The 15,557-nt window shown below is 44.5% G+C and overlaps 31 non-coding genes across 31 annotated transcripts; all 31 read left to right on the top strand.

Moving 5' to 3' along the window:
- The first annotated feature begins 300 nt into the window (after positions 1-300).
- LOC145460760 (5S ribosomal RNA) lies at positions 301-419 on the top strand. The gene has a single exon (XR_014039927.1). It is a non-coding gene; the product is annotated as a 5S ribosomal RNA (ribosomal RNA).
- Positions 420-805: 386 nt separating this feature from the next.
- Positions 806-924, top strand: LOC145460761 (5S ribosomal RNA). Its single transcript, XR_014039928.1, has one exon. It is a non-coding gene; the product is annotated as a 5S ribosomal RNA (ribosomal RNA).
- Positions 925-1,309: 385 nt separating this feature from the next.
- Positions 1,310-1,428, top strand: LOC145460762 (5S ribosomal RNA). Its single transcript, XR_014039929.1, has one exon. It is a non-coding gene; the product is annotated as a 5S ribosomal RNA (ribosomal RNA).
- A 386-nt stretch (positions 1,429-1,814) lies between these two features.
- Positions 1,815-1,933, top strand: LOC145460763 (5S ribosomal RNA). Its single transcript, XR_014039930.1, has one exon. It is a non-coding gene; the product is annotated as a 5S ribosomal RNA (ribosomal RNA).
- Positions 1,934-2,318: 385 nt separating this feature from the next.
- LOC145460765 (5S ribosomal RNA) lies at positions 2,319-2,437 on the top strand. Its single transcript, XR_014039931.1, has one exon. It is a non-coding gene; the product is annotated as a 5S ribosomal RNA (ribosomal RNA).
- A 385-nt stretch (positions 2,438-2,822) lies between these two features.
- LOC145460766 (5S ribosomal RNA) lies at positions 2,823-2,941 on the top strand. The gene has a single exon (XR_014039932.1). It is a non-coding gene; the product is annotated as a 5S ribosomal RNA (ribosomal RNA).
- A 384-nt stretch (positions 2,942-3,325) lies between these two features.
- Positions 3,326-3,444, top strand: LOC145460767 (5S ribosomal RNA). The gene has a single exon (XR_014039933.1). It is a non-coding gene; the product is annotated as a 5S ribosomal RNA (ribosomal RNA).
- Positions 3,445-3,828: 384 nt separating this feature from the next.
- On the top strand, positions 3,829-3,947 carry LOC145460769 (5S ribosomal RNA). The gene has a single exon (XR_014039935.1). It is a non-coding gene; the product is annotated as a 5S ribosomal RNA (ribosomal RNA).
- Positions 3,948-4,331: 384 nt separating this feature from the next.
- Positions 4,332-4,450, top strand: LOC145460770 (5S ribosomal RNA). The gene has a single exon (XR_014039936.1). It is a non-coding gene; the product is annotated as a 5S ribosomal RNA (ribosomal RNA).
- Positions 4,451-4,834: 384 nt separating this feature from the next.
- On the top strand, positions 4,835-4,953 carry LOC145460771 (5S ribosomal RNA). The gene has a single exon (XR_014039937.1). It is a non-coding gene; the product is annotated as a 5S ribosomal RNA (ribosomal RNA).
- A 384-nt stretch (positions 4,954-5,337) lies between these two features.
- On the top strand, positions 5,338-5,456 carry LOC145460772 (5S ribosomal RNA). Its single transcript, XR_014039938.1, has one exon. It is a non-coding gene; the product is annotated as a 5S ribosomal RNA (ribosomal RNA).
- Positions 5,457-5,841: 385 nt separating this feature from the next.
- Positions 5,842-5,960, top strand: LOC145460773 (5S ribosomal RNA). Its single transcript, XR_014039939.1, has one exon. It is a non-coding gene; the product is annotated as a 5S ribosomal RNA (ribosomal RNA).
- A 385-nt stretch (positions 5,961-6,345) lies between these two features.
- Positions 6,346-6,464, top strand: LOC145460775 (5S ribosomal RNA). The gene has a single exon (XR_014039941.1). It is a non-coding gene; the product is annotated as a 5S ribosomal RNA (ribosomal RNA).
- A 385-nt stretch (positions 6,465-6,849) lies between these two features.
- On the top strand, positions 6,850-6,968 carry LOC145460776 (5S ribosomal RNA). The gene has a single exon (XR_014039942.1). It is a non-coding gene; the product is annotated as a 5S ribosomal RNA (ribosomal RNA).
- A 384-nt stretch (positions 6,969-7,352) lies between these two features.
- LOC145460777 (5S ribosomal RNA) lies at positions 7,353-7,471 on the top strand. The gene has a single exon (XR_014039943.1). It is a non-coding gene; the product is annotated as a 5S ribosomal RNA (ribosomal RNA).
- A 384-nt stretch (positions 7,472-7,855) lies between these two features.
- On the top strand, positions 7,856-7,974 carry LOC145460778 (5S ribosomal RNA). The gene has a single exon (XR_014039944.1). It is a non-coding gene; the product is annotated as a 5S ribosomal RNA (ribosomal RNA).
- A 384-nt stretch (positions 7,975-8,358) lies between these two features.
- Positions 8,359-8,477, top strand: LOC145460779 (5S ribosomal RNA). Its single transcript, XR_014039945.1, has one exon. It is a non-coding gene; the product is annotated as a 5S ribosomal RNA (ribosomal RNA).
- Positions 8,478-8,862: 385 nt separating this feature from the next.
- Positions 8,863-8,981, top strand: LOC145460782 (5S ribosomal RNA). The gene has a single exon (XR_014039947.1). It is a non-coding gene; the product is annotated as a 5S ribosomal RNA (ribosomal RNA).
- Positions 8,982-9,365: 384 nt separating this feature from the next.
- On the top strand, positions 9,366-9,484 carry LOC145460783 (5S ribosomal RNA). Its single transcript, XR_014039948.1, has one exon. It is a non-coding gene; the product is annotated as a 5S ribosomal RNA (ribosomal RNA).
- A 385-nt stretch (positions 9,485-9,869) lies between these two features.
- On the top strand, positions 9,870-9,988 carry LOC145460784 (5S ribosomal RNA). Its single transcript, XR_014039949.1, has one exon. It is a non-coding gene; the product is annotated as a 5S ribosomal RNA (ribosomal RNA).
- Positions 9,989-10,374: 386 nt separating this feature from the next.
- LOC145460785 (5S ribosomal RNA) lies at positions 10,375-10,493 on the top strand. The gene has a single exon (XR_014039950.1). It is a non-coding gene; the product is annotated as a 5S ribosomal RNA (ribosomal RNA).
- Positions 10,494-10,878: 385 nt separating this feature from the next.
- LOC145460786 (5S ribosomal RNA) lies at positions 10,879-10,997 on the top strand. Its single transcript, XR_014039951.1, has one exon. It is a non-coding gene; the product is annotated as a 5S ribosomal RNA (ribosomal RNA).
- A 385-nt stretch (positions 10,998-11,382) lies between these two features.
- On the top strand, positions 11,383-11,501 carry LOC145460787 (5S ribosomal RNA). Its single transcript, XR_014039952.1, has one exon. It is a non-coding gene; the product is annotated as a 5S ribosomal RNA (ribosomal RNA).
- Positions 11,502-11,885: 384 nt separating this feature from the next.
- On the top strand, positions 11,886-12,004 carry LOC145460788 (5S ribosomal RNA). Its single transcript, XR_014039953.1, has one exon. It is a non-coding gene; the product is annotated as a 5S ribosomal RNA (ribosomal RNA).
- A 386-nt stretch (positions 12,005-12,390) lies between these two features.
- On the top strand, positions 12,391-12,509 carry LOC145460789 (5S ribosomal RNA). Its single transcript, XR_014039954.1, has one exon. It is a non-coding gene; the product is annotated as a 5S ribosomal RNA (ribosomal RNA).
- Positions 12,510-12,893: 384 nt separating this feature from the next.
- LOC145460790 (5S ribosomal RNA) lies at positions 12,894-13,012 on the top strand. The gene has a single exon (XR_014039955.1). It is a non-coding gene; the product is annotated as a 5S ribosomal RNA (ribosomal RNA).
- A 384-nt stretch (positions 13,013-13,396) lies between these two features.
- LOC145460791 (5S ribosomal RNA) lies at positions 13,397-13,515 on the top strand. The gene has a single exon (XR_014039956.1). It is a non-coding gene; the product is annotated as a 5S ribosomal RNA (ribosomal RNA).
- Positions 13,516-13,899: 384 nt separating this feature from the next.
- Positions 13,900-14,018, top strand: LOC145460793 (5S ribosomal RNA). The gene has a single exon (XR_014039958.1). It is a non-coding gene; the product is annotated as a 5S ribosomal RNA (ribosomal RNA).
- Positions 14,019-14,402: 384 nt separating this feature from the next.
- LOC145460794 (5S ribosomal RNA) lies at positions 14,403-14,521 on the top strand. Its single transcript, XR_014039959.1, has one exon. It is a non-coding gene; the product is annotated as a 5S ribosomal RNA (ribosomal RNA).
- Positions 14,522-14,906: 385 nt separating this feature from the next.
- Positions 14,907-15,025, top strand: LOC145460795 (5S ribosomal RNA). The gene has a single exon (XR_014039960.1). It is a non-coding gene; the product is annotated as a 5S ribosomal RNA (ribosomal RNA).
- A 383-nt stretch (positions 15,026-15,408) lies between these two features.
- On the top strand, positions 15,409-15,528 carry LOC145461618 (5S ribosomal RNA). The gene has a single exon (XR_014040745.1). It is a non-coding gene; the product is annotated as a 5S ribosomal RNA (ribosomal RNA).
- The last annotated feature ends 29 nt before the right edge of the window (positions 15,529-15,557 follow it).

Here is a 15,557-nt window from a genome sequence, read left to right on the forward strand (position 1 = left end):
TCTTTTTTTTTTTGAATTATTTTTCCAGCAAGTTGACAGCATATTAGAAGATTTTCTTGTTTGATTACAGCACTGCAACACTGAGCAGCACACTGGAGGCAATCTCTTGAATGTGGCTTTGATGACTGACCATTGGAGAATCGCCCTTTTGTGATTTGAAGTCTTAGCTGGCTTTGGAATCTCTGGGTTAAGTAGCCGAGACGTAATTGGAAATTCATCACAACAGCAATTAAAGGCCTTCCTTCTAAGAGACTTAAAAGAGAGTCCAAGCAATTGGGCAAGGTTTGAGTTGTTTCTTTCGTCTACGACCACACCACAGGGAACGTACCGGTTCTCGTCCGATCACCGAAGTCAAGTCCTGTTGGGCGGCGTCAGTACCTGGCTGGGTGACCACCTGGGAATACGCCGTGTTGTAGACTTTTGGACCCATTTTGGGACTGGACTCTTCAGAGAAGATTTCCATACGCCTCCACATCATTGATCCCTCTGTTTTCAAAATGTTGTCTTTTTTTTTTTTTGAATTATTTTTCCAGCAAGTTGACAGCATATTAGAAGATTTTCTTGTTTGATTACAGCACTGCAACACTGAGCAGCACACTGGAGGCAATCTCTTGAATGTGGCTTTGATGACTGACCATTGGAGAATCGCCCTTTTGTGATTTGAAGTCTTAGCTGGCTTTGGAATCTCTGGGTTAAGTAGCCGAGACGTAATTGGAAATTCATCACAACAGCAATTAAAGGCCTTCCTTCTAAGAGACTTAAAAGAGAGTCCAAGCAATTGGGCAAGGTTTGAGTTGTTTCTTTCGTCTACGACCACACCACAGGGAACGTACCGGTTCTCGTCCGATCACCGAAGTCAAGTCCTGTTGGGCGGCGTCAGTACCTGGCTGGGTGACCACCTGGGAATACGCCGTGTTGTAGACTTTTGGACCCATTTTGGGACTGGACTCTTCAGAGAAGATTTCCATACGCCTCCACATCATTGATCCCTCTGTTTTCAAAATGTTGTCTTTTTTTTTTTTGAATTATTTTTCCAGCAAGTTGACAGCATATTAGAAGATTTTCTTGTTTGATTACAGCACTGCAACACTGAGCAGCACACTGGAGGCAATCTGTTGAATGTGGCTTTGATGACTGACCATTGGAGAATCGCCCTTTTGTGATTTGAAGTCTTAGCTGGCTTTGGAATCTCTGGGTTAAGTAGCCGAGACGTAATTGGAAATTCATCACAACAGCAATTAAAGGCCTTCCTTCTAAGAGACTTAAAAGAGAGTCCAAGCAATTGGGCAAGGTTTGAGTTGTTTCTTTCGTCTACGACCACACCACAGGGAACGTACCGGTTCTCGTCCGATCACCGAAGTCAAGTCCTGTTGGGCGGCGTCAGTACCTGGCTGGGTGACCACCTGGGAATACGCCGTGTTGTAGACTTTTGGACCCATTTTGGGACTGGACTCTTCAGAGAAGATTTCCATACGCCTCCACATCATTGATCCCTCTGTTTTCAAAATGTTGTCTTTTTTTTTTTTTGAATTATTTTTCCAGCAAGTTGACAGCATATTAGAAGATTTTCTTGTTTGATTACAGCACTGCAACACTGAGCAGCACACTGGAGGCAATCTCTTGAATGTGGCTTTGATGACTGACCATTGGAGAATCGCCCTTTTGTGATTTGAAGTCTTAGCTGGCTTTGGAATCTCTGGGTTAAGTAGCCGAGACGTAATTGGAAATTCATCACAACAGCAATTAAAGGCCTTCCTTCTAAGAGACTTAAAAGAGAGTCCAAGCAATTGGGCAAGGTTTGAGTTGTTTCTTTCGTCTACGACCACACCACAGGGAACGTACCGGTTCTCGTCCGATCACCGAAGTCAAGTCCTGTTGGGCGGCGTCAGTACCTGGCTGGGTGACCACCTGGGAATACGCCGTGTTGTAGACTTTTGGACCCATTTTGGGACTGGACTCTTCAGAGAAGATTTCCATACGCCTCCACATCATTGATCCCTCTGTTTTCAAAATGTTGTCTTTTTTTTTTTTGAATTATTTTTCCAGCAAGTTGACAGCATATTAGAAGATTTTCTTGTTTGATTACAGCACTGCAACACTGAGCAGCACACTGGAGGCAATCTCTTGAATGTGGCTTTGATGACTGACCATTGGAGAATCGCCCTTTTGTGATTTGAAGTCTTAGCTGGCTTTGGAATCTCTGGGTTAAGTAGCCGAGACGTAATTGGAAATTCATCACAACAGCAATTAAAGGCCTTCCTTCTAAGAGACTTAAAAGAGAGTCCAAGCAATTGGGCAAGGTTTGAGTTGTTTCTTTCGTCTACGACCACACCACAGGGAACGTACCGGTTCTCGTCCGATCACCGAAGTCAAGTCCTGTTGGGCGGCGTCAGTACCTGGCTGGGTGACCACCTGGGAATACGCCGTGTTGTAGACTTTTGGACCCATTTTGGGACTGGACTCTTCAGAGAAGATTTCCATACGCCTCCACATCATTGATCCCTCTGTTTTCAAAATGTTGTCTTTTTTTTTTTTGAATTATTTTTCCAGCAAGTTGACAGCATATTAGAAGATTTTCTTGTTTGATTACAGCACTGCAACACTGAGCAGCACACTGGAGGCAATCTCTTGAATGTGGCTTTGATGACTGACCATTGGAGAATCGCCCTTTTGTGATTTGAAGTCTTAGCTGGCTTTGGAATCTCTGGGTTAAGTAGCCGAGACGTAATTGGAAATTCATCACAACAGCAATTAAAGGCCTTCCTTCTAAGAGACTTAAAAGAGAGTCCAAGCAATTGGGCAAGGTTTGAGTTGTTTCTTTCGTCTACGACCACACCACAGGGAACGTACCGGTTCTCGTCCGATCACCGAAGTCAAGTCCTGTTGGGCGGCGTCAGTACCTGGCTGGGTGACCACCTGGGAATACGCCGTGTTGTAGACTTTTGGACCCATTTTGGGACTGGACTCTTCAGAGAAGATTTCCATACGCCTCCACATCATTGATCCCTCTGTTTTCAAAATGTTGTCTTTTTTTTTTTGAATTATTTTTCCAGCAAGTTGACAGCATATTAGAAGATTTTCTTGTTTGATTACAGCACTGCAACACTGAGCAGCACACTGGAGGCAATCTCTTGAATGTGGCTTTGATGACTGACCATTGGAGAATCGCCCTTTTGTGATTTGAAGTCTTAGCTGGCTTTGGAATCTCTGGGTTAAGTAGCCGAGACGTAATTGGAAATTCATCACAACAGCAATTAAAGGCCTTCCTTCTAAGAGACTTAAAAGAGAGTCCAAGCAATTGGGCAAGGTTTGAGTTGTTTCTTTCGTCTACGACCACACCACAGGGAACGTACCGGTTCTCGTCCGATCACCGAAGTCAAGTCCTGTTGGGCGGCGTCAGTACCTGGCTGGGTGACCACCTGGGAATACGCCGTGTTGTAGACTTTTGGACCCATTTTGGGACTGGACTCTTCAGAGAAGATTTCCATACGCCTCCACATCATTGATCCCTCTGTTTTCAAAATGTTGTCTTTTTTTTTTTGAATTATTTTTCCAGCAAGTTGACAGCATATTAGAAGATTTTCTTGTTTGATTACAGCACTGCAACACTGAGCAGCACACTGGAGGCAATCTCTTGAATGTGGCTTTGATGACTGACCATTGGAGAATCGCCCTTTTGTGATTTGAAGTCTTAGCTGGCTTTGGAATCTCTGGGTTAAGTAGCCGAGACGTAATTGGAAATTCATCACAACAGCAATTAAAGGCCTTCCTTCTAAGAGACTTAAAAGAGAGTCCAAGCAATTGGGCAAGGTTTGAGTTGTTTCTTTCGTCTACGACCACACCACAGGGAACGTACCGGTTCTCGTCCGATCACCGAAGTCAAGTCCTGTTGGGCGGCGTCAGTACCTGGCTGGGTGACCACCTGGGAATACGCCGTGTTGTAGACTTTTGGACCCATTTTGGGACTGGACTCTTCAGAGAAGATTTCCATACGCCTCCACATCATTGATCCCTCTGTTTTCAAAATGTTGTCTTTTTTTTTTTGAATTATTTTTCCAGCAAGTTGACAGCATATTAGAAGATTTTCTTGTTTGATTACAGCACTGCAACACTGAGCAGCACACTGGAGGCAATCTCTTGAATGTGGCTTTGATGACTGACCATTGGAGAATCGCCCTTTTGTGATTTGAAGTCTTAGCTGGCTTTGGAATCTCTGGGTTAAGTAGCCGAGACGTAATTGGAAATTCATCACAACAGCAATTAAAGGCCTTCCTTCTAAGAGACTTAAAAGAGAGTCCAAGCAATTGGGCAAGGTTTGAGTTGTTTCTTTCGTCTACGACCACACCACAGGGAACGTACCGGTTCTCGTCCGATCACCGAAGTCAAGTCCTGTTGGGCGGCGTCAGTACCTGGCTGGGTGACCACCTGGGAATACGCCGTGTTGTAGACTTTTGGACCCATTTTGGGACTGGACTCTTCAGAGAAGATTTCCATACGCCTCCACATCATTGATCCCTCTGTTTTCAAAATGTTGTCTTTTTTTTTTTGAATTATTTTTCCAGCAAGTTGACAGCATATTAGAAGATTTTCTTGTTTGATTACAGCACTGCAACACTGAGCAGCACACTGGAGGCAATCTCTTGAATGTGGCTTTGATGACTGACCATTGGAGAATCGCCCTTTTGTGATTTGAAGTCTTAGCTGGCTTTGGAATCTCTGGGTTAAGTAGCCGAGACGTAATTGGAAATTCATCACAACAGCAATTAAAGGCCTTCCTTCTAAGAGACTTAAAAGAGAGTCCAAGCAATTGGGCAAGGTTTGAGTTGTTTCTTTCGTCTACGACCACACCACAGGGAACGTACCGGTTCTCGTCCGATCACCGAAGTCAAGTCCTGTTGGGCGGCGTCAGTACCTGGCTGGGTGACCACCTGGGAATACGCCGTGTTGTAGACTTTTGGACCCATTTTGGGACTGGACTCTTCAGAGAAGATTTCCATACGCCTCCACATCATTGATCCCTCTGTTTTCAAAATGTTGTCTTTTTTTTTTTGAATTATTTTTCCAGCAAGTTGACAGCATATTAGAAGATTTTCTTGTTTGATTACAGCACTGCAACACTGAGCAGCACACTGGAGGCAATCTCTTGAATGTGGCTTTGATGACTGACCATTGGAGAATCGCCCTTTTGTGATTTGAAGTCTTAGCTGGCTTTGGAATCTCTGGGTTAAGTAGCCGAGACGTAATTGGAAATTCATCACAACAGCAATTAAAGGCCTTCCTTCTAAGAGACTTAAAAGAGAGTCCAAGCAATTGGGCAAGGTTTGAGTTGTTTCTTTCGTCTACGACCACACCACAGGGAACGTACCGGTTCTCGTCCGATCACCGAAGTCAAGTCCTGTTGGGCGGCGTCAGTACCTGGCTGGGTGACCACCTGGGAATACGCCGTGTTGTAGACTTTTGGACCCATTTTGGGACTGGACTCTTCAGAGAAGATTTCCATACGCCTCCACATCATTGATCCCTCTGTTTTCAAAATGTTGTCTTTTTTTTTTTTGAATTATTTTTCCAGCAAGTTGACAGCATATTAGAAGATTTTCTTGTTTGATTACAGCACTGCAACACTGAGCAGCACACTGGAGGCAATCTCTTGAATGTGGCTTTGATGACTGACCATTGGAGAATCGCCCTTTTGTGATTTGAAGTCTTAGCTGGCTTTGGAATCTCTGGGTTAAGTAGCCGAGACGTAATTGGAAATTCATCACAACAGCAATTAAAGGCCTTCCTTCTAAGAGACTTAAAAGAGAGTCCAAGCAATTGGGCAAGGTTTGAGTTGTTTCTTTCGTCTACGACCACACCACAGGGAACGTACCGGTTCTCGTCCGATCACCGAAGTCAAGTCCTGTTGGGCGGCGTCAGTACCTGGCTGGGTGACCACCTGGGAATACGCCGTGTTGTAGACTTTTGGACCCATTTTGGGACTGGACTCTTCAGAGAAGATTTCCATACGCCTCCACATCATTGATCCCTCTGTTTTCAAAATGTTGTCTTTTTTTTTTTTGAATTATTTTTCCAGCAAGTTGACAGCATATTAGAAGATTTTCTTGTTTGATTACAGCACTGCAACACTGAGCAGCACACTGGAGGCAATCTCTTGAATGTGGCTTTGATGACTGACCATTGGAGAATCGCCCTTTTGTGATTTGAAGTCTTAGCTGGCTTTGGAATCTCTGGGTTAAGTAGCCGAGACGTAATTGGAAATTCATCACAACAGCAATTAAAGGCCTTCCTTCTAAGAGACTTAAAAGAGAGTCCAAGCAATTGGGCAAGGTTTGAGTTGTTTCTTTCGTCTACGACCACACCACAGGGAACGTACCGGTTCTCGTCCGATCACCGAAGTCAAGTCCTGTTGGGCGGCGTCAGTACCTGGCTGGGTGACCACCTGGGAATACGCCGTGTTGTAGACTTTTGGACCCATTTTGGGACTGGACTCTTCAGAGAAGATTTCCATACGCCTCCACATCATTGATCCCTCTGTTTTCAAAATGTTGTCTTTTTTTTTTTTGAATTATTTTTCCAGCAAGTTGACAGCATATTAGAAGATTTTCTTGTTTGATTACAGCACTGCAACACTGAGCAGCACACTGGAGGCAATCTCTTGAATGTGGCTTTGATGACTGACCATTGGAGAATCGCCCTTTTGTGATTTGAAGTCTTAGCTGGCTTTGGAATCTCTGGGTTAAGTAGCCGAGACGTAATTGGAAATTCATCACAACAGCAATTAAAGGCCTTCCTTCTAAGAGACTTAAAAGAGAGTCCAAGCAATTGGGCAAGGTTTGAGTTGTTTCTTTCGTCTACGACCACACCACAGGGAACGTACCGGTTCTCGTCCGATCACCGAAGTCAAGTCCTGTTGGGCGGCGTCAGTACCTGGCTGGGTGACCACCTGGGAATACGCCGTGTTGTAGACTTTTGGACCCATTTTGGGACTGGACTCTTCAGAGAAGATTTCCATACGCCTCCACATCATTGATCCCTCTGTTTTCAAAATGTTGTCTTTTTTTTTTTGAATTATTTTTCCAGCAAGTTGACAGCATATTAGAAGATTTTCTTGTTTGATTACAGCACTGCAACACTGAGCAGCACACTGGAGGCAATCTCTTGAATGTGGCTTTGATGACTGACCATTGGAGAATCGCCCTTTTGTGATTTGAAGTCTTAGCTGGCTTTGGAATCTCTGGGTTAAGTAGCCGAGACGTAATTGGAAATTCATCACAACAGCAATTAAAGGCCTTCCTTCTAAGAGACTTAAAAGAGAGTCCAAGCAATTGGGCAAGGTTTGAGTTGTTTCTTTCGTCTACGACCACACCACAGGGAACGTACCGGTTCTCGTCCGATCACCGAAGTCAAGTCCTGTTGGGCGGCGTCAGTACCTGGCTGGGTGACCACCTGGGAATACGCCGTGTTGTAGACTTTTGGACCCATTTTGGGACTGGACTCTTCAGAGAAGATTTCCATACGCCTCCACATCATTGATCCCTCTGTTTTCAAAATGTTGTCTTTTTTTTTTTGAATTATTTTTCCAGCAAGTTGACAGCATATTAGAAGATTTTCTTGTTTGATTACAGCACTGCAACACTGAGCAGCACACTGGAGGCAATCTCTTGAATGTGGCTTTGATGACTGACCATTGGAGAATCGCCCTTTTGTGATTTGAAGTCTTAGCTGGCTTTGGAATCTCTGGGTTAAGTAGCCGAGACGTAATTGGAAATTCATCACAACAGCAATTAAAGGCCTTCCTTCTAAGAGACTTAAAAGAGAGTCCAAGCAATTGGGCAAGGTTTGAGTTGTTTCTTTCGTCTACGACCACACCACAGGGAACGTACCGGTTCTCGTCCGATCACCGAAGTCAAGTCCTGTTGGGCGGCGTCAGTACCTGGCTGGGTGACCACCTGGGAATACGCCGTGTTGTAGACTTTTGGACCCATTTTGGGACTGGACTCTTCAGAGAAGATTTCCATACGCCTCCACATCATTGATCCCTCTGTTTTCAAAATGTTGTCTTTTTTTTTTTGAATTATTTTTCCAGCAAGTTGACAGCATATTAGAAGATTTTCTTGTTTGATTACAGCACTGCAACACTGAGCAGCACACTGGAGGCAATCTCTTGAATGTGGCTTTGATGACTGACCATTGGAGAATCGCCCTTTTGTGATTTGAAGTCTTAGCTGGCTTTGGAATCTCTGGGTTAAGTAGCCGAGACGTAATTGGAAATTCATCACAACAGCAATTAAAGGCCTTCCTTCTAAGAGACTTAAAAGAGAGTCCAAGCAATTGGGCAAGGTTTGAGTTGTTTCTTTCGTCTACGACCACACCACAGGGAACGTACCGGTTCTCGTCCGATCACCGAAGTCAAGTCCTGTTGGGCGGCGTCAGTACCTGGCTGGGTGACCACCTGGGAATACGCCGTGTTGTAGACTTTTGGACCCATTTTGGGACTGGACTCTTCAGAGAAGATTTCCATACGCCTCCACATCATTGATCCCTCTGTTTTCAAAATGTTGTCTTTTTTTTTTTTGAATTATTTTTCCAGCAAGTTGACAGCATATTAGAAGATTTTCTTGTTTGATTACAGCACTGCAACACTGAGCAGCACACTGGAGGCAATCTCTTGAATGTGGCTTTGATGACTGACCATTGGAGAATCGCCCTTTTGTGATTTGAAGTCTTAGCTGGCTTTGGAATCTCTGGGTTAAGTAGCCGAGACGTAATTGGAAATTCATCACAACAGCAATTAAAGGCCTTCCTTCTAAGAGACTTAAAAGAGAGTCCAAGCAATTGGGCAAGGTTTGAGTTGTTTCTTTCGTCTACGACCACACCACAGGGAACGTACCGGTTCTCGTCCGATCACCGAAGTCAAGTCCTGTTGGGCGGCGTCAGTACCTGGCTGGGTGACCACCTGGGAATACGCCGTGTTGTAGACTTTTGGACCCATTTTGGGACTGGACTCTTCAGAGAAGATTTCCATACGCCTCCACATCATTGATCCCTCTGTTTTCAAAATGTTGTCTTTTTTTTTTTGAATTATTTTTCCAGCAAGTTGACAGCATATTAGAAGATTTTCTTGTTTGATTACAGCACTGCAACACTGAGCAGCACACTGGAGGCAATCTCTTGAATGTGGCTTTGATGACTGACCATTGGAGAATCGCCCTTTTGTGATTTGAAGTCTTAGCTGGCTTTGGAATCTCTGGGTTAAGTAGCCGAGACGTAATTGGAAATTCATCACAACAGCAATTAAAGGCCTTCCTTCTAAGAGACTTAAAAGAGAGTCCAAGCAATTGGGCAAGGTTTGAGTTGTTTCTTTCGTCTACGACCACACCACAGGGAACGTACCGGTTCTCGTCCGATCACCGAAGTCAAGTCCTGTTGGGCGGCGTCAGTACCTGGCTGGGTGACCACCTGGGAATACGCCGTGTTGTAGACTTTTGGACCCATTTTGGGACTGGACTCTTCAGAGAAGATTTCCATACGCCTCCACATCATTGATCCCTCTGTTTTCAAAATGTTGTCTTTTTTTTTTTTGAATTATTTTTCCAGCAAGTTGACAGCATATTAGAAGATTTTCTTGTTTGATTACAGCACTGCAACACTGAGCAGCACACTGGAGGCAATCTCTTGAATGTGGCTTTGATGACTGACCATTGGAGAATCGCCCTTTTGTGATTTGAAGTCTTAGCTGGCTTTGGAATCTCTGGGTTAAGTAGCCGAGACGTAATTGGAAATTCATCACAACAGCAATTAAAGGCCTTCCTTCTAAGAGACTTAAAAGAGAGTCCAAGCAATTGGGCAAGGTTTGAGTTGTTTCTTTCGTCTACGACCACACCACAGGGAACGTACCGGTTCTCGTCCGATCACCGAAGTCAAGTCCTGTTGGGCGGCGTCAGTACCTGGCTGGGTGACCACCTGGGAATACGCCGTGTTGTAGACTTTTGGACCCATTTTGGGACTGGACTCTTCAGAGAAGATTTCCATACGCCTCCACATCATTGATCCCTCTGTTTTCAAAATGTTGTCTTTTTTTTTTTTTGAATTATTTTTCCAGCAAGTTGACAGCATATTAGAAGATTTTCTTGTTTGATTACAGCACTGCAACACTGAGCAGCACACTGGAGGCAATCTCTTGAATGTGGCTTTGATGACTGACCATTGGAGAATCGCCCTTTTGTGATTTGAAGTCTTAGCTGGCTTTGGAATCTCTGGGTTAAGTAGCCGAGACGTAATTGGAAATTCATCACAACAGCAATTAAAGGCCTTCCTTCTAAGAGACTTAAAAGAGAGTCCAAGCAATTGGGCAAGGTTTGAGTTGTTTCTTTCGTCTACGACCACACCACAGGGAACGTACCGGTTCTCGTCCGATCACCGAAGTCAAGTCCTGTTGGGCGGCGTCAGTACCTGGCTGGGTGACCACCTGGGAATACGCCGTGTTGTAGACTTTTGGACCCATTTTGGGACTGGACTCTTCAGAGAAGATTTCCATACGCCTCCACATCATTGATCCCTCTGTTTTCAAAATGTTGTCTTTTTTTTTTTTGAATTATTTTTCCAGCAAGTTGACAGCATATTAGAAGATTTTCTTGTTTGATTACAGCACTGCAACACTGAGCAGCACACTGGAGGCAATCTCTTGAATGTGGCTTTGATGACTGACCATTGGAGAATCGCCCTTTTGTGATTTGAAGTCTTAGCTGGCTTTGGAATCTCTGGGTTAAGTAGCCGAGACGTAATTGGAAATTCATCACAACAGCAATTAAAGGCCTTCCTTCTAAGAGACTTAAAAGAGAGTCCAAGCAATTGGGCAAGGTTTGAGTTGTTTCTTTCGTCTACGACCACACCACAGGGAACGTACCGGTTCTCGTCCGATCACCGAAGTCAAGTCCTGTTGGGCGGCGTCAGTACCTGGCTGGGTGACCACCTGGGAATACGCCGTGTTGTAGACTTTTGGACCCATTTTGGGACTGGACTCTTCAGAGAAGATTTCCATACGCCTCCACATCATTGATCCCTCTGTTTTCAAAATGTTGTCTTTTTTTTTTTTGAATTATTTTTCCAGCAAGTTGACAGCATATTAGAAGATTTTCTTGTTTGATTACAGCACTGCAACACTGAGCAGCACACTGGAGGCAATCTCTTGAATGTGGCTTTGATGACTGACCATTGGAGAATCGCCCTTTTGTGATTTGAAGTCTTAGCTGGCTTTGGAATCTCTGGGTTAAGTAGCCGAGACGTAATTGGAAATTCATCACAACAGCAATTAAAGGCCTTCCTTCTAAGAGACTTAAAAGAGAGTCCAAGCAATTGGGCAAGGTTTGAGTTGTTTCTTTCGTCTACGACCACACCACAGGGAACGTACCGGTTCTCGTCCGATCACCGAAGTCAAGTCCTGTTGGGCGGCGTCAGTACCTGGCTGGGTGACCACCTGGGAATACGCCGTGTTGTAGACTTTTGGACCCATTTTGGACTGGACTCTTCAGAGAAGATTTCCATACGCCTCCACATCATTGATCCCTCTGTTTTCAAAATGTTGTCTTTTTTTTTTTTGAATTATTTTTCCAGCAAGTTGACAGCATATTAGAAGATTTTCTTGTTTGATTACAGCACTGCAACACTGAGCAGCACACTGGAGGCAATCTCTTGAATGTGGCTTTGATGACTGACCATTGGAGAATCGCCCTTTTGTGATTTGAAGTCTTAGCTGGCTTTGGAATCTCTGGGTTAAGTAGCCGAGACGTAATTGGAAATTCATCACAACAGCAATTAAAGGCCTTCCTTCTAAGAGACTTAAAAGAGAGTCCAAGCAATTGGGCAAGGTTTGAGTTGTTTCTTTCGTCTACGACCACACCACAGGGAACGTACCGGTTCTCGTCCGATCACCGAAGTCAAGTCCTGTTGGGCGGCGTCAGTACCTGGCTGGGTGACCACCTGGGAATACGCCGTGTTGTAGACTTTTGGACCCATTTTGGGACTGGACTCTTCAGAGAAGATTTCCATACGCCTCCACATCATTGATCCCTCTGTTTTCAAAATGTTGTCTTTTTTTTTTTTGAATTATTTTTCCAGCAAGTTGACAGCATATTAGAAGATTTTCTTGTTTGATTACAGCACTGCAACACTGAGCAGCACACTGGAGGCAATCTCTTGAATGTGGCTTTGATGACTGACCATTGGAGAATCGCCCTTTTGTGATTTGAAGTCTTAGCTGGCTTTGGAATCTCTGGGTTAAGTAGCCCGAGACGTAATTGGAAATTCATCACAACAGCAATTAAAGGCCTTCCTTCTAAGAGACTTAAAAGAGAGTCCAAGCAATTGGGCAAGGTTTGAGTTGTTTCTTTCGTCTACGACCACACCACAGGGAACGTACCGGTTCTCGTCCGATCACCGAAGTCAAGTCCTGTTGGGCGGCGTCAGTACCTGGCTGGGTGACCACCTGGGAATACGCCGTGTTGTAGACTTTTGGACCCATTTTGGGACTGGACTCTTCAGAGAAGATTTCCATACGCCTCCACATCATTGATCCCTCTGTTTTCAAAATGTTGTCTTTTTTTTTTTGAATTATTTTTCCAGCAAGTTGACAGCATATTAGAAGATTTTCTTGTTTGATTACAGCACTGCAACACTGAGCAGCACACTGGAGGCAATCTCTTGAATGTGGCTTTGATGACTGACCATTGGAGAATCGCCCTTTTGTGATTTGAAGTCTTAGCTGGCTTTGGAATCTCTGGGTTAAGTAGCCGAGACGTAATTGGAAATTCATCACAACAGCAATTAAAGGCCTTCCTTCTAAGAGACTTAAAAGAGAGTCCAAGCAATTGGGCAAGGTTTGAGTTGTTTCTTTCGTCTACGACCACACCACAGGGAACGTACCGGTTCTCGTCCGATCACCGAAGTCAAGTCCTGTTGGGCGGCGTCAGTACCTGGCTGGGTGACCACCTGGGAATACGCCGTGTTGTAGACTTTTGGACCCATTTTGGGACTGGACTCTTCAGAGAAGATTTCCATACGCCTCCACATCATTGATCCCTCTGTTTTCAAAATGTTGTCTTTTTTTTTTTGAATTATTTTTCCAGCAAGTTGACAGCATATTAGAAGATTTTCTTGTTTGATTACAGCACTGCAACACTGAGCAGCACACTGGAGGCAATCTCTTGAATGTGGCTTTGATGACTGACCATTGGAGAATCGCCCTTTTGTGATTTGAAGTCTTAGCTGGCTTTGGAATCTCTGGGTTAAGTAGCCGAGACGTAATTGGAAATTCATCACAACAGCAATTAAAGGCCTTCCTTCTAAGAGACTTAAAAGAGAGTCCAAGCAATTGGGCAAGGTTTGAGTTGTTTCTTTCGTCTACGACCACACCACAGGGAACGTACCGGTTCTCGTCCGATCACCGAAGTCAAGTCCTGTTGGGCGGCGTCAGTACCTGGCTGGGTGACCACCTGGGAATACGCCGTGTTGTAGACTTTTGGACCCATTTTGGGACTGGACTCTTCAGAGAAGATTTCCATACGCCTCCACATCATTGATCCCTCTGTTTTCAAAATGTTGTCTTTTTTTTTTTGAATTATTTTTCCAGCAAGTTGACAGCATATTAGAAGATTTTCTTGTTTGATTACAGCACTGCAACACTGAGCAGCACACTGGAGGCAATCTCTTGAATGTGGCTTTGATGACTGACCATTGGAGAATCGCCCTTTTGTGATTTGAAGTCTTAGCTGGCTTTGGAATCTCTGGGTTAAGTAGCCGAGACGTAATTGGAAATTCATCACAACAGCAATTAAAGGCCTTCCTTCTAAGAGACTTAAAAGAGAGTCCAAGCAATTGGGCAAGGTTTGAGTTGTTTCTTTCGTCTACGACCACACCACAGGGAACGTACCGGTTCTCGTCCGATCACCGAAGTCAAGTCCTGTTGGGCGGCGTCAGTACCTGGCTGGGTGACCACCTGGGAATACGCCGTGTTGTAGACTTTTGGACCCATTTTGGGACTGGACTCTTCAGAGAAGATTTCCATACGCCTCCACATCATTGATCCCTCTGTTTTCAAAATGTTGTCTTTTTTTTTTTGAATTATTTTTCCAGCAAGTTGACAGCATATTAGAAGATTTTCTTGTTTGATTACAGCACTGCAACACTGAGCAGCACACTGGAGGCAATCTCTTGAATGTGGCTTTGATGACTGACCATTGGAGAATCGCCCTTTTGTGATTTGAAGTCTTAGCTGGCTTTGGAATCTCTGGGTTAAGTAGCCGAGACGTAATTGGAAATTCATCACAACAGCAATTAAAGGCCTTCCTTCTAAGAGACTTAAAAGAGAGTCCAAGCAATTGGGCAAGGTTTGAGTTGTTTCTTTCGTCTACGACCACACCACAGGGAACGTACCGGTTCTCGTCCGATCACCGAAGTCAAGTCCTGTTGGGCGGCGTCAGTACCTGGCTGGGTGACCACCTGGGAATACGCCGTGTTGTAGACTTTTGGACCCATTTTGGGACTGGACTCTTCAGAGAAGATTTCCATACGCCTCCACATCATTGATCCCTCTGTTTTCAAAATGTTGTCTTTTTTTTTTTTGAATTATTTTTCCAGCAAGTTGACAGCATATTAGAAGATTTTCTTGTTTGATTACAGCACTGCAACACTGAGCAGCACACTGGAGGCAATCTCTTGAATGTGGCTTTGATGACTGACCATTGGAGAATCGCCCTTTTGTGATTTGAAGTCTTAGCTGGCTTTGGAATCTCTGGGTTAAGTAGCCGAGACGTAATTGGAAATTCATCACAACAGCAATTAAAGGCCTTCCTTCTAAGAGACTTAAAAGAGAGTCCAAGCAATTGGGCAAGGTTTGAGTTGTTTCTTTCGTCTACGACCACACCACAGGGAACGTACCGGTTCTCGTCCGATCACCGAAGTCAAGTCCTGTTGGGCGGCGTCAGTACCTGGCTGGGTGACCACCTGGGAATACGCCGTGTTGTAGACTTTTGGACCCATTTTGGGACTGGACTCTTCAGAGAAGATTTCCATACGCCTCCACATCATTGATCCCTCTGTTTTCAAAATGTTGTCTTTTTTTTTTTGAATTATTTTTCCAGCAAGTTGACAGCATATTAGAAGATTTTCTTGTTTGATTACAGCACTGCAACACTGAGCAGCACACTGGAGGCAATCTCTTGAATGTGGCTTTGATGACTGACCATTGGAGAATCGCCCTTTTGTGATTTGAAGTCTTAGCTGGCTTTGGAATCTCTGGGTTAAGTAGCCGAGACGTAATTGGAAATTCATCACAACAGCAATTAAAGGCCTTCCTTCTAAGAGACTTAAAGAGAGTCCAAGCAATTGGGCAAGGTTTGAGTTGTTTCTTTCGTCTACGACCACACCACAGGGAACGTACCGGTTTCTCGTCCGATCACCGAAGTCAAGTCCTGTTGGGCGGCGTCAGTACCTGGCTGGGTGACCACCTGGGAATACGCCGTGTTGTAGACTTTTGGACCCATTTTGGACTGGACTCTTCA

The sequence above is a fragment of the Orbicella franksi genome, chromosome 11, assembly GCF_964199315.1.
Source record: "Orbicella franksi chromosome 11, jaOrbFran1.1, whole genome shotgun sequence".
In the NCBI taxonomy this organism is placed as follows: Eukaryota; Metazoa; Cnidaria; class Anthozoa; order Scleractinia; family Merulinidae; genus Orbicella; species Orbicella franksi.